We start from the raw sequence: 24340 nt of genomic DNA, 5'->3' as shown, positions 1-24340 counted from the left end.
GCAAGCTAGGAGTTAACTTCTACTTTCTCAGTTTCCTACTGCTAATGACAAGGTTTTAAACAGTGATACACACAACGATGTTAAAGGCTGTTACTGATTCTGCGATTATTAACAGAGGCACCTGTTTGCAATTTGTATTCCTCACTTGTCTTACCCCTCCTTTCTGACAAAAAACCTGTGAGTCAGTTTGACAGACTGATGGTTCCTTTCCACATCTTCCTCTAACACAAGCAATGGATTATGGACTGGAAAGAGGGAACGTAATAAATACATACACAGGTTAGTGTTTTCAACTTGGGAGAAATTCCAATGTACAGAAGATATTACATTTGCTGGTATGCTCAGGCTGAACAAAAGTATTTGTGTTGAAACAGTCCTGGTGGCTGTATGGGATTTTTTACATCATAACAACTCTGAATTTAGAAATCCAAAGCTGTTAATAATGTTTTTGTGATAAGCAAATGTTTCAGTGACTTGTAACACAGCAGTATGTTTCCAGAAGAAAATCTTCAGTAGTTTGCACACAGCTGCAAAAAACAAAAACCCAGTACTGTTGGGTACTGAAAACAAAATGATACCTAGAATTTTGGTCAGACTGAAATATGGATTCAGTTGCAAAAAAAAATTATTAAAATGTGTAAAGAAAAAATGGCCTTGACAAACTTACAGAATCCATTAATTATTTAAGCAACTTCAGGGAGAATATATACATTTAAAATTTGGAAAGAAATTTATTCAGCATTCACTTTGTGAAAAGGCTGTGGAATTTTGGTGAAATTATTGCATATATAGGTTTACACTGAAGTTAATCTGTATTCCTCTAATGCCATGAATTAATGTTTTACCCAACTGTTAACAATGTGGAATTTTAATTTTTTGATGATTAAAATGCCTTTTGGTTTATAAAATATTTGCATTTATTTTTCCTTAAAAGTGCTTCATAGGATTAATGACTTTAGAAGTGAAGTGATTGCCCTTGTGTCGATAGATGTGGCAGCAGTTTTGTTCCAGCAACATCCCACGAACAGCGATGAGGTAAATGAACTGGTAATTGTGTGTGTTTTTGTGGTATTGTTTGAGGGAAGAATTTAGGCCTAGTTTGGGATTCCAAGCTGCAACTTTCTGATTGAGAGGTGAGAGCACTACCAACTGAGTCAAGCTCACATGTCAAGTTTGGGGCAGAGCTGGTTAATTTACTATGTGTTGACTGGTAGAGCACAGGTTTGTCTGTGTGATTTTCCACAACCATGGCCTTAATATCAAGGAATGTGAGGAAATCAGAGGAGAGCCACTTAGGTATTTTCATAGGCATTGTAATGGTTGACAGTATTGTTAAAGGCCTGGGTCAAGCCTATCTGGCTATTACGTTATTTATGAAACCCCAATATGGGGTAGTGAAACCCACAAAATTGTGATTTTATAAAGTAAGGGACCAGAGAAGATCAATGCAGTGGCACAAGTTAAATCTTTGCATTCATACTTTTATAGATGAACTAAGAGGCTATTACTTGTGTAATAATTTGGTTATATTTGAATTCTAACTCATTGAAAATATTTTTTTAAATTCTAATTACCTTGTAACTAATTTCTATAATGACTTGAACCTGTATTTGTCAGGAGATTAGCTATAAATGAAAATCTTGAGGCAACTTGTGATTATTTGCCAATGGAGGTGAGCAATGACAGCCTTGAAAAATGGAAGATTTTTCCACTCAGATTGACAGGTTAAGCGAATGGGCAAAAATTTGGCAGATGGAATATAATGTGGGAAAATGTGAAGTCATCCACTTTGGGAGGAAAAATAAAAGAACAAAATATTATTTGAATGAAGAAATACTACAAAAGAACAAAATATTATTTGAATGAATAAAAGAACAAAATATTATTTGAATGAAGAAATACTACAAAATGCTGTGGTACAGAGGGATCTGGGCGTCCTCGTACATGAAACACACAAAATCAACATATAGGTGCAGCAGATAATCCGGAAGGCAAACAGAACAGGGGGATGGAGTATAATAGCAGGGAAGTCATGCTACAACTGTACAGGGTGCTGGTGAGACCACACCTGGAGTACTGCGTACAGTTCTGGTGCCTTTATTTAAGGAAGGACATACTTGCATTGGAGGAAGTTCAGAGAAAGTTCACGAGGTTGATTCCGGGTATGGAAGGGTTGTCTTATGAGGAAAGATTGAACAGGTTGGGTCTATACTCATTGGAGTTTAGAAGAATGAGAGGAGATCTTATTGAAACATACAAGATTCTGAGGGGACTCGATCGGGTAGATGCTGAGAGGATGTTACCCCTCATGGGGGAATCTAAAACCAGGGGGCATAGTCTCAGAATAAGGGGTCGCCCGTTTAAGACCGAAATGAGGAGGAATTTCTTCTCCCAGAGGGTCGTGAATCTTTGGAATTCTTTACCCCAAGAAACTGTGAAGGCTGAGTCATTGAATACATTCAAGGCTGAGTTGGACAAATTTTTGATCAGCAAGGGAGTCAAAGAATATGGGGAAAGGGCAGGAAAGTGGAGTTGAGGTAAAAATCAGATCAGCCACGATCTCATTGAATGGCGGAGCAGGCTCGAGGGGCCGAATGGCCTACTCCTGCTCCTATCTCTTATGGTCACTCGTCTTCGTTGCATTGTTCCATTGAAGTTGGGTATATTTTGAGTCACAGGTTGGGCTGAGCAGCGGTTAACAATAATCCTCTGCACGCACTCCAGCGGGGACGTACTACTTTCACGGCCAACACATTCACACCAACGCCATGAAGTAAAGAAACTTGGGCCAAAGTGTTGAATGTGGACACCTGTTATAATGTTTGATAGAAAATTGCAGACTTTGGATTGTGCTGTGAAGAGTAGTGACTGAGACAATCATGTTCGAATTCAAGGACTGACCCAAGCATGTTCTAACTGTGGCAACTATTTCTTTCAACAAAGTGTGTGTGTGTGTGTGTAATATGTGTGTGTTTGAATTGTTTTCCACTCTCTCTCTAGTTTTACATTCAAGTAGGTTTGCAGTTGATTTTAAAAAGTAATTGAGTTTTGTCCATTATTAATTGTGCCTCTGTTTGTTTCACCAAAGTTCTGAATTAAATGTATTTCATGTAACTGTGGTATCTGGTGACCAAAAATTAGTATTTATGGTGCCATTTACAAGATTCATGAAGTACTACTAACACCAGCAGAACAGATTAACTGGTCACTAGTCTCGTTGCTGCTTCTGGGACCTTGCTGCGCAAAAATCGGCTGTTGTTTGCCGACAAAACAAGTGACTAACTTCAAAAGTCATTTATTAGCTGTAAAGTACTTTAAAACATCCCAAGGAAGTGAAAGGGGCTGTGTAAATGCAAGTTTCTTTTCCTTTCTTTATTTCTATTTTTCCTTTCTTCCTTTTCTCTCTTCCCCCAACCCCTTACTTTCTCTGCTCCCTTCCCCTCCTTTCTTGCAATCTTGATATATGATTATTATAATTTAACATTTGAAATCTGAAAACATGCTTTTTTCTCCTGGTGAATTTTTTTTCTTTCAGCTATACTGTGATCAGCCTATTGACATGTTTCCCATGGTGCTCCATTTATTTTTTATTTATTCGTTCATGGGATGTGGGCGTCGCTGGCGAGGCCGGCATTTATTGCCCATCCCTAATTGCCCTTGAGAAGGTGGTGGTGAGCCGCCTTCTTGAACCGCTGCAGTCCGTGTAGTAACGGTTCTCCCACAGTGCTGTTAGGAAGGGAGTTCCAGGATTTTGACCCAGCGACGATGAAGGATCGGCGATATATTGCCAAGTCGGGATGGAGTGTGACTTGGAGGGGAACGTGCAGGTGGTGTTGTTCCCATGTGCCTGCTGCTCTTGTCCTTCTAGGTGGTAGAGGTCGCGGGTTTGGGAGGTGCTGTCGAAGAAGCCTTGGCGAGTTGCTGCAGTGCATCCTGTGGATGGTACACACTGCAGCCACAGTGCGCCGGTGGTGAAGGGAGTGAATGTTTAGGGTGGTGGATGGGGTGCCAATCAAGCGGGCTGCTTTATCTTGGATGGTGTCGAGCTTCTTGAGTGTTGTTGGAGCTGCACTCATCCAGGCAAGTGGAGAGTATTCCATCACACTCCTGACTTGTGCCTTGTCAATGGTGGAAAGGCTTTGGGGAGTCAGGAGGTGAGTCACTCGCTGCAGAATACACAGCCTCTAAAGCTGCTGATTCCAGGTAGAGGTGGACCATTTTCTGTAATGGCTTTTAAAACCATGCACGAGTTGAATTTGTTTCTTTCTGTAAGGTTCCTTTGTTTGGCTCAGTAGTGTGCTTGCTTTTCTTTCTGTGAAGGATGCAGCATGTTTATGATGGCGAGGCCTGTATGAGCAGGCCTTCTGAGGGAACTCCAGCGACAGCCCAGTAATTTACAGCCACAGCCTACCAGGCCTGTTTATACAAATCAATGAACAAATCCCTGCAAAGCCATATCCACTGTTGCCCGGGAAGACAGACATTGAGTTCACTGGACAGCAGCAGTACAAAGGCCAATGTCCTGTCACTGTTTGCAATGCTTGACAATGTGCCTTCTTCACTATAATTAGACTTGGCTGTAACCACAGGGGGACTAGAACAAACTGACTCCCCAGTGTCTTTATTGTATTTTATCATTTTCTATTTGGCAAGAAAACCAAGGGTGCTAAGTAGTGTAAATCAAAACTCTCCATAGTTATTCTTTAGCAGCAATGTGAAAAATGAATAATGGGGTTTTCTTTCTCCTTCAATCTCCCCTTCAGTCAGGGACAAGTGTTGTAAACCAACATACTGCCACTGCCAGCATTGTTTTATTGGCTTTTTGTTTTGTATTTGAGTTGAGAGATAGTGTTGGATCATCATATAATGTAATAGTGATTTTAAAATGCATTTTGCGGGACTGTGGTTGCATTTTGCATCATGGCAAGTCATTGACCCTGCATGGAACGGTTTTTTTTGAACCCATACAAGTATTTTAGCCAAGAGTAGGTTATGAAGAGGTTTGCTACTAAAGAGCCTGGTGTAAAGGTGTAAAAACTATTTGTGACTTGGTAAATACTTTCTTGTTGTGGTAAATACCATCTGTGCCTCCAATAGGCAAAATCACTTGATGTTTTACATTTGTGCCAAGATGGGAGTTTAGAAGTTAATGCCATGGTTCAGCAGAAGGACAGTGCTGAAGAGAACCAGGGATGGGTGAAGTTAGTTTGTTTTCAGCTGGTCCTACCCGTCGAATACAGCTATGCTTTGAAAATGTAATCTTCAAACACAACCTCATAATGGATTACCAGATTCCACACACAAGGCATTCAGGTCCCTGGAATAATATATCTCTATGCCTTTTTCAGGAACTTTTAATGCGGTGTGCCAAGTACTGGCGGGATGTGTGTGTGTGCCAGCAGTCCTCCACTGGCGGGATGTGTGTGTGTGCCAGCAGTCCTCCACTGGCGGGATGTGTGTGTGTGCCAGCAGTCCTCCACTGGCGGGATGTGTGTTTGTGCCAGCAGTCCTCCACTGGCGGGATGTGTGTTTGTGCCAGCAGTCCTCCACTGGCGGGATGTGTGTTTGTGCCAGCAGTCCTCCACTGGCGGGATGTGTGTGTGTGCCAGCAGTCCTCCACTGGCGGGATGTGTGTGTGTGCCAGCAGTCCTCCACTGGCGGGATGTGTGTGTGTGCCAGCAGTCCTCCACTGGCGGGATGTGTGTGTGTGCCAGCAGTCCTCCACTGGCGGGATGTGTGTGTGTGCCAGCAGTCCTCCACTGGCGGGATGTGTGTGTGTGCCAGCAGTGCTCCACTGGCGGGATGTGTGTGTGTGCCAGCAGTCCTCCACTGGCGGGATGTGTGTGTGTGCCAGCAGTCCTCCACTGGCGGGATGTGTGTTTGTGCCAGCAGTCCTCCACTGGCGGGATGTGTGTTTGTGCCAGCAGTCCTCCACTGGCGGGATGTGTGTTTGTGCCAGCAGTCCTCCACTGGCGGGATGTGTGTTTGTGCCAGCAGTCCTCCACTGGCGGGATGTGTGTTTGTGCCAGCAGTCCTCCACTGGCGGGATGTGTGTTTGTGCCAGCAGTCCTCCACTGGCGGGATGTGTGTTTGTGCCAGCAGTCCTCCACTGGCGGGATGTGTGTTTGTGCCAGCAGTCCTCCACTGGCGGGATGTGTGTTTGTGCCAGCAGTCCTCCACTGGCGGGATGTGTGTTTGTGCCAGCAGTCCTCCACTGGCGGGATGTGTGTTTGTGCCAGCAGTGCTCCACTGGCGGGATGTGTGTTTGTGCCAGCAGTCCTCCACTGGCGGGATGTGTGTTTGTGCCAGCAGTCCTCCACTGGGTGAGTTCCCGATTCTCCGAGTCATCATTAGGACATGCTGAGCGGAGACTGCTGCTCTCGCACTAGGTCATTGCCACTTGCAGAGCAACGCCTACAGTAGCACCGGAGATTGTTGTCCGCCAGCCCTCTGTCATGGCATGGAGAGACAATGCCTCCAAACGAGTCTTGCCTTAATGTACGTTCAGACTATGTTCATTGTGGTATTCTAAGGAGTCTTCAATGCTATATCTTAACTTCAGCATTTCTTAAAGTTGAATTTGATCTTCATAGTGTCCGTCTTGAAATCACAGCTTTGTATAGGATGCAGGTCATGGCATAATTGTGAGACTTTGAGCCAGTGCAGAGTCCAACAATGGCACACACACATTAAAAATCATTGTTAATGCCTCAGCAGCATTTTAATACTGATGGGAAAGGGGAGGGGGGAACTACTGCAGCACCTCAAGTGTAATCCTGTCTCTCAAAAGCAATGAAATCCGTTCTGGCACATCAGGAGAGGAAATCGACCAAGGTTCAATTGTTATCTGGCAACCTTTGCTTGAATTGTTGTTGAATGGCAGTTGAGGACCAGATTTGTCTCTGCGATGATTCCCCCTGCTGTAGAAGAGCCTGCCTGCACTGTTGAGAATAAGTGTCATTTGAGTGGTGCTTTTGGAACTGTCAACACCTTTTTGGAAGAAGGAGGCAGAAATTTTGATGAACGCACCATTCTGTCCGGTGAGCTGTGAAGAAAATCACACTCAAATTTATACATTCCATTCATTAAGATTCTGGGTTTTTTTGAACCTAAAGACAAAAAGTAGTCCACGACCTAGACTGTAGATCTGAGAGGCTGTGTTACAGCCCTGTTACAAATGAAACGTGAGGCAAAATAATCTCATACTACCATGTCCTCCACATGGACTGAGGGACCAGATCTTGAAAGTGGCAAGATTCCTCAAGTTGACCCAATGATCCCTCAATTTCTTTCTATCTGTCCTGGTTTACTGCTCCTGAAGACCTGAGTTTGGTTCAAAAGTCAACCAAAGCTTGAACACATACTCGCAATTGCTTGATAGACCTCAAGAAAATTAGTTGCAACATTAGTTTCCTATTTTGGAGATGTGATAAACTAGATCTCTAACACATGGGGCTCGATGTTAGCAGGGCTGTGGGTTCGTGGCGGGGGGGCTATTGGGTACGTGGGTAATGCGCCCGGTGAAATTAGTCAGCCACCGGCGTGATCGTAGCCCAATTGGATCCACTTACCTGGTCTTCCGGGTTCCCCGCTGCTGATCTGCGCATCGGGCAGGCTGCGCATGCGCAGTAAGGTCTGTCAGCTGGAGGAGCTCTATTTAAAGGGGCAGTCCTCCACTGACAGATGCTGCAACAAATAGAAAAAATTACAGCATGGACCAGCCCAGGGGGAAGGCTGCTCCCAGTTTAATGATGCCTCACTCCAGGAATCAATATATGGGGTGAGGAGGAGGGGGAGGACACAGATCCTCCCCCCCCCCCGGCGGGCGGGAGGAAGCGGCCTGCCTCTGCCACCAGGAAGGCCTGGCTCGAGGTGGCAGAGGAGGTCACCTGCACCACCAACATATCGCCCACCTGCACACAGTGCAGGAGGCGGTCCAATGACCTCAGTAGGTCAGCCAAAGTGAGTAAACTTACTCATTCCCCTACACTCCATCTGACACATCACCGCCCCTACCCCACACCTCTTTCTGCACTGCCAACACTACTCTGTCACATCACCCCTCACACCCACTCAAACCTCATCCTCATCTTACCTGCACTTACTCACCTCGCCAGTACTCATCCCGCCACTACCACTCAACCCAATCCTCATACAATCTCATGGCTCTATCTCATACTCACCCTCTCATGCATCTCTTTCACGGTCAGCCTCACTCAACCTGCCACTACCTGTGCTGCAGCCACAGGGCATGCAACAGATATGTGCAGTCAGCAGCGTAAGGCAAACGTGTCGTGAGCATGAAGGGGATGCACAAGGGTGTTTGAGGGTTTGTCATGGTTGTTACTTATATTGAATTTCTGACCAACTCACATTACATATATTGTCACCACTACTGCCACGTCTTTGTGAATCTTGTTTGGTTTGTGCAATAATGCCCTTTCCTGAGGATCACTATGAAGACCCACAACTGATGCCACCCATTGTGTCACTGCAGAGTGGGTGTAGGTGTATTTGCAGGGCTCTTTTGTGCAGACAACTGAGAGACGTCGGCGATGTACGCAGTGGCACCCTGGAAGGATGCGGAGTAGAAGTTGTTGAGGGCAGTGGTGACTTTGACAGCGACAGGTAAGAAGATGGTGCTCAGGCCAGCCGGGAGCAGCTCTGCATGAAGGAGGCTGCAGATGTCCACGACTACATGTCGAGTGACTCTGAGCCTCCGTGTGCACTGCTGCTCAGAGAGGTCCAGGAAGCTGAGCCTTGGTCTGTGGACCCTGTGGCGAGGGTAGTGCCCTCTGTGACGCATCTCTCTCTGCGGTAGCCCTCCCTCCTGCTGTACAGGTGGATGTGTCACAGCACTGTGTTGTGGGGCTCCACGTGTCAGAGATGGACGGCGTGGATGGCGAGGCTGGTGATGCTGTTCGCCCTCCGAGGAGATCATGACTGGAGCTACGGCGGCCCCCATCCGGAAGATGTACATCTGAGGGGGTCCGCAAGGTAGGTAAGTGTGTCCTCACACCGGGGTTGCGGTTCCAGGTGGGTGAATTTTCTTGTTAGGAGGAGGGTGGTGGAGGCCAAACTTTGTCCAATTTAACGGAGTGGCCTCCTGTCGAATGGACCTTTGCAGCTGCCACAGGCTGCTGGCTGCAACACCTCCGTTTGAACTGGGAGTGTTTCCCCCAGTATGGGAAACAGTCTCAGTTCAGTGTAAAATCCCACCCCTCCTAATAAAACAGCTCAATCAGGTCTGTAAACGACCTGAACGAGCAACACAAATACTTTCAAGTGGCATCCCGCTGGCTTTAATTGCCTGCGAGATTCCCACCAGCGGGGGCTGCGCGCGCACGCCGGCGCGTCAGTGGGGAACCCAGAAGTGGGCGGGTTGGAGCCAGGCTCCGGTCCCGCTCCAGGATTCCCCGATTTTCGGAGCCCCCCCCGCCAGGAACGCACCCGATAGCGGGTGCTAAAATGATGCCCATTGTCCCTAGTAACATGTCACTCCTCTAGGATTCAGTTTAAGGCGGAGCCTATGGGCACACCACAGCCACCTTGTCATTTTTCACTGTTGGTTAAATGTTACATTATATGACTTTAAATCTGACTCAAAGTGCACTTGTGTGGTCTCTCAATAGACAGCTTGATGTATAATAAATGAATTCTCTGCTTGTTATTGAAGTGATGTTGTGGAAAAGCAATGCTGTGCAAGTAAGATTATCTTTTAGACAAGTCGCAGACTTCAGAAGAGGAAGGGAGTAAAGTGAGGGAGGGGAGGGCAAATAATGTTCAGCTCCTGATCCTTTTAATATGGCTGTGAGTTAGTTCAATGTTAAACCAGGCTGCTGCACCCTTAACCCACAGTCACATTTTTCCTTTTGAGAAAATGGCTTTGTATGTTGAGGGTGGTGGTAATTTTGATACTTGGTGCTGTACATGAGCCGGGTGATGCCAACATTGAGTGTAGGTCTGAGAGATGATCGTCACTTCAGACGTCATGTAGACTGATTGATTGTGATCTCCCAGAGTAAATTGACTTGCCATCCGCATCTTTTAACTATTTTCCCCCTTTATCAATTATTGTGAAATGAAAATATGGAATATGATATGACTGTTTATCCCGCAACCCTCCTTCCCGCCTTCCCCAACCCCCCCCCCCACTTGCACAACTATGTTCAGGGTGAGAAGTTGCAATTAGAATGGGAAGAGGCTCATGTAGAATATAAACATTGGCATTGGAATATAAACATTCAGCCGAATGGCCTGTCTCTGTGCTGCAGATTCTATGTAATTCCTCTATCACAGCCAGAAGAACTTGCAACATGGAAAGAACCAAGGACATTAATTTAAAATTAAAATGGTTGTATAACCTCTCTAGTGTGAATAATACTGCATTAAATGCATTGTCATTGTGTTTTGACAGTGTGCCAACTCCTAGTATAGCAATTAAATGAGTATTTCCACATCATTGTTCCTTTTTTTCTTTGGAAAGTATCTTGAGATCCTTATTTGATAAAAAGAGCTGTTGGATCAGGACACTTGTCATCTGATAAAACTTGTAGGCTTTGGTTCTCTAACATGAATAACTTTTTCTTTTAAGGCTAGTAGCCAGGTCACACAAAAAGAGAAATGACCTTGTGGAGGTATGGAAGGTATGTGAGTGATGTGTGTATCCTTAAGTTTGTGCCGACTTTTATGCCCAGCTGGAGCAGTCAGTCAGCCTCCAGTAGCAAAGTAGCTCGGAGAAGAAGTTTAGAGCTTTGCAGATTGCCAACTCAGTGAGGTGCAGATGGAACAGAGAGCATTAATCATCAAGCATGATTGCACAGTGTTCAGTTCCATTCACAACCCCTCGGATAACGAAGCAGTCCCTGCCCGCATGCAGCAAGATCTGGACAACATCCAGGCTTGGGCTCATAAGTGGCAAGTAACGTTCGTGCCAGACAAGTGCCAGGCAATGACCATCTCCAACAATAGAGAGTCTAACCACCTCCCCTTGACATTCAACGGCATTACCATCGCCGAATCCCCCACCATCAACATCCTGGGGGTCACCATTGACCAGAAACTTAACTGGACCAGCCACGTACATACTGTGGGTGCAAGAGCAGGTCAGAGGCTGGGTATTCTGTGGCTAGTGACTCACCTCCTGACTCCCCAAAGCCTTTCCACCATCTACAAGGCACAAGTCAGGAGTGTGATGGAATTCTCTCCACTTGCCTGGATGAGTGCAGGTCCAACAATACTCAAGAAGCTTGACACCATCCAGGACAAAGCAGCCCGCTTGATTGGTGGCCCATCCACCACCCTAAACATTCACTCCCTTCACCACCGGCGCACAGTGGCTGCAGTGTGTACCATCCACAGGATGCACTGCAGCAACTCGCCAAGGCTTCTTTGACAGCACCTCCCAAACCCGCAACCTCTACCACCTAGAAAGACAAGAGCAGCAGGCACATGGGAACAACACCACCTGCACGTTCCCCTTCAAGTCACACACCATCCCGACTTGGAAATATATCGCCGATCCTTCATCGTCGCTGGGTCAAAATCCTGGAGCTCCCTTTCTAACAGCTCTGTGGGAGAACCTTCACCACACGGACTGCAGCGGTTCAAGAAGGCGGCTCACCACCACCTTCTCAAGGGCAATTAGGGATGGGCAATAAATGCTGGTCTTGCCAGCGACACCCACATCCCATGAACGAATTTTTTTTAAAAATCACATTGCTGCCTTATTACAGTACATGATCTGGCAGAATTTACTTTAAGTGCTCCCTTTAGCTTTTCTGTCTGGGCAGGGACATTGGTGAAAGTTGCAGTGCGTTTCATGTCGAGGAACAACTCCTGTGATGTGTGATTGTATTCATTGTCTGTGGTGTGCAGTTTCAATCATAAGCCTGTGGGTCTTTGTTGTTTCTGCCAACGCCTATTATTTATACTGGTGCACTTTTGCCAGCTCTGTCAGCTCTCATTTAAAGTGGAGCTGCCTGCTTACAGTATGCAGGTTATATAATAAAGTCTTGAGCTCAGGCAACCAGCAAGTGCACTGGGAAGGCTGAAGCACCGACAGCAACCCCAACAATAAGTATCTTGAATCGGCAAGTGAGATCATATCAAAGCACCTTGAAGCTATGCTCCAGGATTTTGGTTGCAAATGAACTATTGACATTTACAATTGTAAGATGCCAGTTTGTTTCAGTAGCCTTGTGCTCTGATTTTGAAAACAAGTTTGAAAACAGAATGCCCTATTCATCAAACTTCAGTAAAATGAGTGAAATGGGGGAGAAATAATTTGAAGTTAACAATTCAATAATTCATATTTTTTGAAACAAAGTTTGTAAAGGAAGTCAAATATACTAATTCATCATTAAAGAGGCAACTAATGGGTGTAATAGTCCATTAGCAGATTTTAAAATGCTGGAAAGAAGTGTGAAAAGTCAATTCAGGTTATATATGCAGGTATGTGAAAGACAAGGGGATGAGTTCTGCACCTCTTAAATGAAAGGGAGGATAAAAAGATACGAATGAAATCCAATGAGAACCTGGAGTAAAATAGGGGCCATGATGTGGAGATGCCGGTGATGGACTGGGGTTGACAATTGTAAACAATTTTACAACACCAAGTTATAGTCCAGCAATTTTATTTTAAATTCACAAGCTTTCGGAGGCTACCTCCTTCCTCAGGTGAACGATGTGGAAATCATTTCCACATCGTTCACCTGAGGAAGGAGGTAGCCTCCGAAAGCTTGTGAATTTAAAATAAAATTGCTGGACTATAACTTGGTGTTGTAAAATTGTTTAAAATAGGGGCAGCAGCTAAGGCATTTTTATAAATTATATTCAAATCTAGCAGAGAGACTTGTCTCTTGGTTAGCTGCAATCTGTCGTGTAAATAAGCCCAGATCCTTTCATCTCAGTGTCATTGTAGACCTAGTAAAAAGGTATGTCTACCAGTCTGTCATTTCAATGACTCTTAGTGATGTAAATGTGGAGAGCTGAGCCCATGAATTGGCTGTATCTAGGGTTCGATGTAGAAACGGAGACCAGTATATTTAGAGAATGGCACCGCTGTCCGAACAGGAACCCAGGAGAGTGACACACATTATTCAGTTTTGGAAGAATATGTGCAAATATAAAAGCATTTGACAGTCAGCACTCAGAGCTGGAGTTCCCAGGTGAAATATGCAATACTCTGGCTGATGGTTTCATTCAACTTGGTTAGAGGCCAATGATTGATCTCTCTATCTCGACGTTGCTCTGCAGCCCTCTCTATCTTTATCATGTGCCCATGCCCTATTCATTAGCATGCATATTCTCTCTCTCGCTCGCGCGCGCTCTCTCTCTTTCCCGCCTCCCTCCCCCCCCCAATTCCAGTCCCCAAGTTCCCCTCCTGCCTTGATGTTATTCTAGGTTGGTGAAGTGTAGCCTGCACTCATTTCCACTGATGCTGTAACCTTGGTTGATCGACCATGAGATGGACTTGTACAAAAGACTTTTTAGAACAGACTGTTGCTGTCTGAATGTCTCTTAGCATTTATTATTTTTTTTATCTAAAGGTGCAGTGCAATCTTTCAATGTAATTAAATTTGTACCACATAACAAGGGTGAATAATGCTGCCGGCATTCTTGAACCCACACAGGATAGAAGATATAAGAAATAAGTAGCATGTTGTGCACAAGAAGCTTTCTGTGCGATAAAGTAATCCTGAGGAAAATTCAAAGATTTTGGGTTGTCTCTCCAGCAGTTGATGATTCCCGGTAAATAGACCAAAGAACAAATTCTTATTTAATCGAACAAAAAATTTGTTGAAATAAATGTAAACGTAACTTATCCAATCCAACATTTTATTTGTTTTCCACTGTGATGTTGCATAAATAAGTAAGTAAATCAATTGAATAATAAATTGAAGGAAGTGATCCACTCTCCAGAGCATGGGGGCAAAATTAGGCAGCATAGCGTCCATTCTGTAGGTTCTACATGGACACCTAAGTCCCAAAAATTGCGTCTAAGATGCGCATGCACACTTCCAGCATGAAGTGCAAGGACGCCATCTTGCTAAAGGGGTTTGAGCACACATACCTAACGAACACTGGCAGCATGTAGAGTAGGGAGATTATGACGTTAATCAGTGTGTAACGCTGATTTGGAGCAACCAGCGGCATTTTCAAACTCCCCACTCCAGCCAACGCATTGTCCTAACCTTGCACAGCTGAACAGAAGTTAAAGGGCATGAAGGACACCCACCAGTGCTATTGAAAAGGAGCATGCAGGAATTACAGGTTAGTTGCTGGATTAGTTATTCTTGCTGCTGGTGTGGAAGTTTCCTACACTTAGAGAAAGTTGCAATATTCTATAGAGTGGTCCAGCTGCTTTTGTAGTACTGTTCGTGGCATTTAAAATAGTGTGCTGAACAAGGTTGCTTCCAGACTTGGGTGACCTTCTAGGGCTTCCTCTGGGAATTGAACATGACTGGGAGAGTGCAGAGAGACCTTACAGAGCAGGACAAGCTGCCAGAAAAGCGGGGGAGGAGGAGGCGGCACAGGGCACTCAGCAGGAGGCCATATCCATGAGGGCCTTCACAGACCAATTCTCTTACCTCAACTTCAGCGACGATTGGTGCATCTGACGGCTGTGGTTCACGAAGGAGGTCGTGACTGAGATTTGTCAACTGCTGCAGGCTCAGAGCAGGGCAAGGACAGCATTGCCTGTGGCCGTCAAGGTAACTACGGCACTTAATTTTTGTGGCTCTGGCTCCTTACAGGGTGGATAAAGGGGAACCAGTGGACGTAGTGTATTTGGACTTCCAGAAGGCATTCGACAAGGTGCCACATAAAAGATTATTGCTCAAGATAAAGAATCACTGGATTGGAGGTAATATTCTGGCATGGGTGGATGATTGGTTATCTAACAGGAAGCAGAGAGTTGGGACAAATGGTACATTCTCGGACTGGCAACCTGTAGCCAGTGGTGTTCCGCAGGGGTCGGTGCTGGGTCCCCAACTCTTTACAATCTATATTAACGATTTGGAGGAGGGGACCGAGTGTAACATATCAAAGTTTGCAGATGATACAAAGATGGGAGGGAAAGTAGAGAGTGAGGAGGACATAAAAAACCTACAAGGGGATATAGACAGGCTGGGTGAGTGGGCGGAGATGTGGCAGATGCAATACAATATTGGAAAATGTGAGGTTATGCACTATGGCAGGAAAAATCGGAGAGCAAGTTATTATCTTAATGGCGAGCAACTGGAAAGTACTGCAGTACAAAGGGATCTGGGGGTCCTAGTGCAAGAAAATCAAAAAGTTAGTTTGCAGGTGCAGCAGGTGATCAAGAAAGCCAACGGAATGTTGGCTTTTATTGCTGGGGGATAGAATATAAAAACAGGGAGGTATTGCTGCAGTTATATAAGGTATTGGTGAGACCGCACCTGGAATACTGCATACAGTTTTGGTGTCCATACTTAAGAAAAGACATACTTGCTCTCGAGGCAGTACAAAGAAGGTTCACTCGGTTAATCCCGGGGATGAGGGGGTGGACATATGAGGAGAGGTTGAGTAGATTGGGACTTTACTCATTGGAGTTCAGAGGAATGAGAGGCGATCTTATTGAAACATATAAGATTGTGAAGGGGCTTGATCGGGTGGATGCGGTAAGGATGTTCCCAAGGATGGGTGAAACTAGAACGAGGGGGCATAATCTTAGAATAAGGGGCTGCTCTTTCAAAACTGAGATGAGGAGAAACTTCTTCACTCAGAGGGTAGTAGATCTGTGGAATTTGCTGCCCCAGGAAGCTGTGGAAGCTACATCATTAAATAAATTTAAAACAGAAATAGACAGTTTCCTAGAAGTAAAGGGAATTAGGGGTTATGGGGAGAGGGCAGGAAATTGGACATGAATTTAGATTTGAGGTTAGGATCAGATCAGCCATGATCTTATTGAATGGCGGAGCAGGCTCGAGGGGCCGATTGGCCTACTCCTGCTCCTATTTCTTATGTTCTTATGTTCTTAAAGTAAGACGTGCGTGCTCACGCGACCTGCAGCACGTGAGTCAGAAAAGATTGTGGGATGAGGGATAAGTGAGAAGGAGGATTAGGTATGCAGAGACCCTCATCATCGATACCTCCAGCACCGCCAGTGGCCACGGCCGCAGTGACGGCCCTTCCAATGGTCGACAGCACTGTCTCCTCCATGGGAGTTAGGGCATGTAGGCACGCCTGTCCTCCCCCAGGTCTTTCTGCTGCCTCTTGTTATGCGCCACCTTCTCCTGAAAGAAAGAGGGAAGTGTGTCCGTGAGTGTCCTGCAAGATGTTTGGGTGATGTGGCTGTCATGGTGTGTGTGAGTTGTGGGTGTGCGGCTTGCAACAGTGGTAATGTGTGAGGGTAAGATGGAGCATCTGATTTGAAGAGTTGTGTACTGATGGAAAGAGTTTGTTGGTAGGTGGGTGATTTGGGGGGAGTGTAATGCATTGAGCGGTGGATGCAGCTAATGGTGCAGTTGGTAGGATGTGCCACTTGACAGTTGAACTCACTTACCTTGACCACTCGTGTCAAATCATTGAACCTCTTCCTGCACTGCATCCGTGTGCGTGATGCGATGCTCATGGCGTTTACTTTGTGCGCTACTTCCTCCCACTGCCTCTTCTGCATGTGTCTGGAGGGCCTCCTGCCCCCCAGTGGATTAAGGATGCCCCTCTGTGCATCCACCCCTTACACCAAGGCCTCTAATGCACCGTCTGAGAACCTTGGTGTATATTCTCTTGCAGGCCCGGCCATTTTTCAGTATATTCCACCACAGAGTTAGTTGCCACACCAATTCCAGGTTATCCTGCAGCCGCAATGCACCTTCCCTTTAAGAGTTGCAGGCTGCCTTTAAGTAGTGCTAGCCACTCCCGATATCGGAGCCCCCTGCTGATACACGCAGCCAATCAACGGCACAGGTAGTGTTGGCTGCAAGCGGCAATCGTGTAAATCATCAGGCAGCACGAATGTTACATGCTGCCTGCATCGCAACCAATGGCCGTGGGTTAATCGCGCACTGTGATCCCAGTGCCCGTTTTCAGGGATTAACTAATTTAACCCCCCCGCCCCCCCATATGTCATGTGGTGACTAGGCCCAGCTCCATGTTACTGAAAAGGACTGGAGGCAATTAAAAGGATTTGAAGAACACCATCATTAGGATCACAAGACAGATCAAGAAAGCCATTGTAGCTCATCCATCCAGAGGGATCCTACAGTTAGACTGTCTCCTCCCCGCACCCCCACCCCCCAAATCATGATGATGAACTGTATTCTAAATGACTCCAGGGTTTTCCCCTACCCTACCCTAAAGTCATGGAACCAACCAGGGATTAGGCTATTTTGGATCTCGTATTGTGTAATGAGACAGGGTTAATTAATAATCTGAGTAAAGGATCCTCTGGGAAAAGAGTGATCATATGATCGAATTTCACATTGAGTTTGAGAGTGATGTACTCAAGTCTGAAACTGGAGAAACTTAAATAAAGCCAATTACATAGGTATGAGGGGTGAGTTGGCTAAAGTAGATTTGTTTTCTTCCAAGCCTGAAAGCTCGTGGTTGCAGCCTTTAGATCGCTGAGTTATGAAGAAAGATTAATGAAGCTGAATCTATTCTAAGTAGAAAGATTGAAAGAACAGTTTAAATTTTAAAAGGAAGGGGAATTGAGGTGTGTGTGGAGTTGTTTTTATAAAGCAGAACCAGGATACGAATAGAAACTAAAAGTCGTGAGCTGAAGGTATTTAAGGAATAACTTCCTCCCAGTTAGAGGAATAGGCTATCACTGTGTACATTTAATATTAACTCGACTAAAGTATTCTAAACAAAAATGTAATCTATCCTGGATTCAGCAGGCATTAAGAAATGGATCTCCGTAGGAAAGGTGTGCAAAGATTATGCAACGTACAATCTTAAGTAGCCCAGCCTGCTCCCGCTCTGGAGTAAGCCACAAAGAACTACTTTCCTTCATTCTAGTTTCATTCTGGTTTGGCTTGACGCAGGCTACAGTCAGCACCTGTTTTTTGGTTCCTACAATGAAGTGACATGTATGAAATTGTATAAATATGCAAGATCGGATCGTGCTTCCTGGGTATTGGAAGCTAATATACTCGTGACATCAGGCATTGTACCTGCCCTGCTATTTTAAAAAAACAAAACATTTTTTCCCCATATTTTGAAAAATGAATGTGAAAACCAAGTGCTTGTAACATGTATGTATTCTATGTCAGAAGTTTGCGATCACATGCAAGCAAAGAGAGAGTGACAATGTCCCACGTGTATGTGTAACTATTCTCTATGTGCCCTCATAATGTGGCAGGTGCCATCGTGACAAAACTTTGTATTTGCATTTTTAAAAAAGTGGCATTTAATCCCTGACAGTTCAGTTGCACTGTCTGTGTGTGTCTGACTTCTTGGCCCTAAAAATTTGGGTGATTTATAAAGTCAATACTTCATTTAAAAAAAAAATTAAAATCCTTTTAAAGGATATAAAACTGTCAATTGCAGTGAGTTGGAACAGTAGGTGCCAGTGATCCCTTGTGTGATTCTAACCAATGAATATGATTTTAAAAAGCCAGAACTTGAGGCAATGAAGATCCCAATACAGAAATAGCAGAGTATTCCCAATGGTGATTTCATATTATTGATCATCTTGGGAAGATGTGTGCAGTACGTGCTACCTCTCTACTAAATTGTTTTCATATTATAACACACACACTTTGCAGTGAAATAATTTGAGATTCTGGAACAGCTTCCCAATAATATGCACTACCTGCCATTTTGGGGCAGGTACAAATCAACATTGATTCTAAGAAAGCTTAGTTTATTTTCAAAACCCCTCCTATGGATGTGATTAGTGGAATTCAATGTGTTACAGAACAACATAAAACAACAGCTTGTGCAGATTAAATGACGTGTCATTTCTCTGAAGCATTCTCCTTGGTGCCATTTTCTAATGTGGCAAAATTAAAAGTTACACCGCATTCTATTAAAATATACCCAACTCGTTTGAAATGACCATATGACACATTTTCTGACTGTTATAATAAATTTAATCATACAGGAATCCTGATACAATATGTAAAACAGAGCAAAACAGCCCCATTACAATTCCTGCAATTGAAAGGATGATTGGTTGTAGAATTGGAAGAGCAGGTTGTGTCTTAACCCTCATGTACAGAGTAGTTCAATGTGTTTCTATGGCAGAGTGTAAAACAATCTTTTGGGGTTTATCATTGTGCTCGAAACAAATTAAATCCAGGTGGCAAATAGAGATTACTTCGAACTTTGTGATTAAACCCAACAAAAAATAAACTTCTGAGAATAGTGATTCGTGTGTGTATAGTCTCGACTGATGTGTTAATGTATCTCCTTGGGCTCGATTTTAAAAGGGTGGCAGGTTGGCAGGGGGTGGGGGTGCGGTCAATGGGCGAGCGGCAAACCCCAGTAACACAAACTTATCGTTCCCCCAAACGATCGTGATTCAACTGGTGCCCCTTAATGTGGTTTCCTGGCTTGCCGTCCGAAAGCTGCGCAGTGGATGGGCAGCGCACCCGCATGACAGGCTGTCAGCTGGAGCGTCTGGATTTAAAGGGCCATTGCTCCAATGGCTTTTGTTGGAGCAAAGAGCAAGAAGACCCAATGGAGCAGCACAGGGGCAAGGCTGCTCCAAGGTTCAGCGATGCCTCACTCCAGCTGCTACTGGTCGGGGTGAGGGAGAGGAGGGAACTATTTTACCCGACTGACAGGAGGAAGTGTCCTGCGTCTGCCACCAAGAAGGCCTGGCTCAAGGTGGTAGAGGAGGTCACCAGAAGCAGCAACATATCCCACACCTGGATCCAGTGCAGGAAGGGTTTCAGTGACCTAACTAAGTCAGCAAAAGTGAGTACACTTACTGATTCTCCTGCATTCCGTGGTGCACATAACCACCCCACCCCCCCCCCCCCCCGACTCCCTCATCATTCTGCACTCCCAAGACTACTCCATCACATCACTCCTCACACCCACTTAAGGCTCATCCTCAATTTACCTTCACTTCCTGAGCACTTCCTCACCTCCCCATTTGTGCCCCCATCACTCCAATCCTGATCCAATGTGATGTCTCTGTCTCATACTCACCCTCTGATGCACCTCTTTCACAGTCTGCCTCACCCAAAGCAATGCATTCATCGGCTGACCACTTCACCATCACTCACTCACACGTCTGTACTTTCTCCCCTTCTGGATGCGAGAGGGTGAGGACAGGAGGGGGGTCACAACAAATAGTGGTCCTCACAGACACAAAGGAGGAGGCCCTGCAGACCAGTTGCACCCTCGAGTGCCTGTCCGTCAGGGACGCCGAGACTGGCATCCCACAAATGTTTGTTGACACAACTTCAACATTCATCACACACAACTTGAATTCATGTTAACAATGTTGAACACCTCAGAATGCTCATCGCAACATGACACACTTGTGATTATGCTTAATATTGCCTTCTGTTCTCTTACAGGCCATTCAACAATCGCAGTGATGGAAGAGGGCGATTCCTCTGAGGAGCTCCCGGCCTCTGAGGGTGCACCGTCACATCTTAGTGAGCCATCCAGAAGGGCAGATACTCACACCTCGGTGGGTCCTAGTTGTCAGTTAGTTGGGTTGGCACCTGGTGAGTCACCACACACAAGTGAGCACGAGCAGACACTGGTGGCAGGGGCAGCTGTGGAGAGTCCGTGTCGGTGGGCACACTCCTCTCCAGATTCTGCTCGGCTGGACGCAGATGCTGACCCCTGGGGGCCATTCTTTAAAAGAAGAATGATCGAGGGACAGCAGCACATTTGCAAGATACTAACAGGTGCCATGCACACTCACCATAATAGACACTTTCCGCAGAGGATGGAGGAGTCCAACTCCTGCATTAGTGGAATGTTGGCACAGGTACTGGAAGGAATCTCTGAGATAGTGTCATAGGTAACTGTGGAAATGTCTGAGAGAGTGTCCCAGGTAAATGCGGGAATGTCTGCGATGGAGAGAAGGCTCGCCTCCATTGAGCTTCAAGCACGGCTCACAAATGAATCTATGCAGGCCTTGACAACGGCCTTTCAGACTAACTGTGAACAACATCCTGCTGGCTTAAACAGGCTGACAGACATTTTAGAAGTGGCCTTCCAAGGCATCACACATGTCCTCCAAACTGTTGTCCAGCAGGATGGTAGGAGTGATGTGGGCCTGGCCCAGGAGAGAGATGATGGCGAAAGGAGACATGGAAGTGGGGACGCCACTCAAAACGTTCCCGCGTCTCACCCAATGCCACCCTCTCAACCAGTACCCGCAATGCTACCTCCTCTCCTGGTGGCCGAGTCTGCCCCTGCATAGGTGCAGGTAGAGCAGTCTTTGGCAGGGCCCTCACAGGCTCCAAAACCCAGAGGGTATAGGCCGAAAGCATCTAAGCAGTCTGGGCATGAACATGAGCAACCTGCCACTACCTCTACTGCAGCCACAGGGGATACACCACATAGAAGTAGTAGGAAAAGAAAGGCTAAGGATTTGTGATCACGAAGGGTATGCACAAGGGTGTCTGACAGACTGTCATGTTTTTCATTTTATATTTGGTTTTTGTTAAAGTCACATTAAATGTTATCATTATCACCACTACTGCCACGTCTTGCCCATTCTTGACTGCCTTTTGTGATACGCCCTTTCATGAGCTTCATCATGAATGACGACACTTAATGCCACCCAGTGGGTCACTTTACATTGGGTGTATGTGTAGATGAAGGACTGTTTTGTGCAGGGTGGGGGGGTGGCGCTGGTATTGGTGCTGTTCTTTCCAGATGGTGTGAGGACTCTCCTCACTTTCTGATCTTACAAGAACTGTTCACATATGAGTGACTCCCTGGCCTCACATGCAGCAAGGTGAGTCACTGCTCTGCCCATGGGTTCCTCCTGCTCCTCCTCAATGCGGATGGTGGATGAGGGGATGAGGCCTCCTCAACCGGTACCCCTCTCTGTTGTGCAGGACACAACACACTACTATAATACAATTCACTCTCGCTGGTGCGTATTGAAGCGTTTCCCCCAGAAGGATCGAGGCACCAAAATCACATCTTCAGCAGGCCTATTGCATGTTCAATTATAGACCTGGTGGCGATGTGGCTGTCATTGTATCGACACTGTTGCTCGCTGATGGGGTTCCTCAGAGGTGTCATGAGCCAAGTGTGCAGGGGGTATCCCTTGTCCCCGAGGAGCCAGCCCTTAAGGGTGTTCGATGTGTGGAAGGGGCCCGGGATGTTGGATTCCCTCTGAATAAACGAATCGTGGCAGCTGCCAGGGAATCTGGCGCACACGTGAAGAAATCTTTTGTGGTGGTCACAAACGAGCTGAGCGTTGATGGAGTGATCTCCCTTTCTGTTGATGAACAGTCCTGGCTCATGTGGAGGTAATCGGATTGCTATATGCGTGCAACCGTTTGCACCCTGTATGTGTGGGAAGCCAGCCACAGAGTGGAATCCCACTGCCCTCTCAGTCTGGCTGAGGTCGTCCATGGGGAAGTTGACGTACTGCGAGGCCCTGTGAAACAAGCCGTCAGTGACCTGCCTTATGCACTTGTGTGCAGGCGACTGAGAGACCCTGGCGATGTCACCGGTGGCACCCTGGAATGACCCGGAGGTGAAGAAGTTGAGGGCAGTGGTCACTTTAACAATGACAGGTAATGAGATGTCGCCAGGCCCAGCCGCGAGTAGCTCGGCGTGAAGGAGGCTGCAGATATCTGCGACCACTTGGCGACTCTCTCTCAGCCTCCGTAAGCTCTGCTCCTCAGAGAGGTCTAGGAAGTTGAGCCTCGGTCTATAGGCCCTCTGGTGAGGGTAGTGCCTCCTGTAATGTCACTCCCTTTGTTGTTGCCCTCTGTGCTCTTGTGCAGTTGCCTGTGGCGCAGCACTGTTTGTGGAGCTCCAAGAGGCAGAAGTGCACGCTGTGCCTGGCAAGGATGGTGATGTTGCTCATCCACGGATGTAGTGGTGAATGCAGCCATCGTGCCCCCCTTCCTGATGGTGTCAGTTTGAGGGGGTCTGAAAAGTTGCTAAATATGTGTAAACAGAACAATTCTGAGTGGAAACCAAGAATTTCTCAGTCTTAACATAAAGATCTCCCAGCCAAAAGTTTGCCTGAGAGAACTGAGTGCCCTGCTGTAATAACTGACCTTTTATCCACTTCTGTCAAATAGGGATTTAAATGTCCGAATGGCTGAAACACGACTTGTTCCCCAAAGCATGTTTCACACAGTACAGGAAACATGCTGAGGCAGAATTTAAATCCTTTCCCTGCCTCAATCACCATAAAATTAAGCACTTTAACTATCTTAATGACTGCTTTAAATATCAGCCTGCCAGCTTTAATTGCTGGCGGCACTTCTGAATTCCTGAAGCACGCACGCACACAAATGCGTCAGGGTCAAGCACGGAAGTTAGCAGGTTGGAGCCAGGATCGATTCCCGCTCCGGATTTTCGCTCCCCACCCCCCCCAACACACCCAGACTTCCATTTGAAAATTGAGCTGCTTGTGTGGTATTGAGCCAGACAGGGACCATTTCATGCCCTGGGTTTGAGAGCTGGTCTGTATTACTTGATCTCAGGGTGTTGGTGAGGGCACTACAATTTGCTTCAGTGCTCTTTCTTTGGGGAGGCTGAAAAATCAGCAGTCTCTTATTCATATCCAATGACCTTATCGGAAAGGACATGCGTGTGGATGTCAGGTGATGAGATCAGGCCTGTAATGCTGCCTGTGGTCAAATGGCATACTGACATGTACCATCATGGCTCACACTTCAAGAATGACTAGTTAGATGAAGTAGAAGAGGGCTGTTAGCTCCTGTCAACTGTATCTCAGCAAGATTCACCACTTCAGGAGAGGAGAAAATCAAAATGTTTACTGATGGCTACTTGATCCTGAGGCATACTGCTTTAACATCTGTTAACCTGTAACTTTCTAGTAAAGGTGTGTTCATCATGACTTCAAAACTGTCGCAATACTTTTTTTCTCCTCAGCCAAATCTGAAGCAACAATTCACTGCTACTTGTAAAGTATTGTCCTAGGACATGCGAACTTGCTGCCTGCTGATAACCATCTTGAAAATAAATTGGTAAGTTCATAAAACAAATTTTTTTTAAAAATGGAATAAGGAGAAAAGGCCTTTTCAACTATTGACTTGAGTACTTCAGAGTTCTGAACTGATGTTTATTCAACATTAGATTATAAAAGTACAAATCTATTGCATTTTTGGGCTTCATTGGAAAACCAAAGTTTCTTGATAAATATAGTAGGTTTGAAAAAAATTAAAATAATTCTCTTTGTCCA

General features: G+C 45.8%; 1 long non-coding RNA gene across 1 annotated transcript; it reads left to right on the top strand.

The window, feature by feature from the left end:
• The first annotated feature begins 67 nt into the window (after window positions 1-67).
• LOC137325043 (uncharacterized) lies at window positions 68-24113 on the top strand. Its single transcript, XR_010963789.1, has 3 exons — window positions 68-279; window positions 935-1035; window positions 24031-24113. It is a non-coding gene; the product is annotated as an uncharacterized lncRNA (long non-coding RNA).
• Window positions 24114-24340: the final 227 nt, after the last annotated feature.

This window comes from Heptranchias perlo, chromosome 9, assembly GCF_035084215.1.
Source record: "Heptranchias perlo isolate sHepPer1 chromosome 9, sHepPer1.hap1, whole genome shotgun sequence".
Taxonomy (NCBI): domain Eukaryota; kingdom Metazoa; phylum Chordata; class Chondrichthyes; order Hexanchiformes; family Hexanchidae; genus Heptranchias; species Heptranchias perlo.
This window is presented reverse-complemented; position numbering and strand designations above follow the sequence as displayed.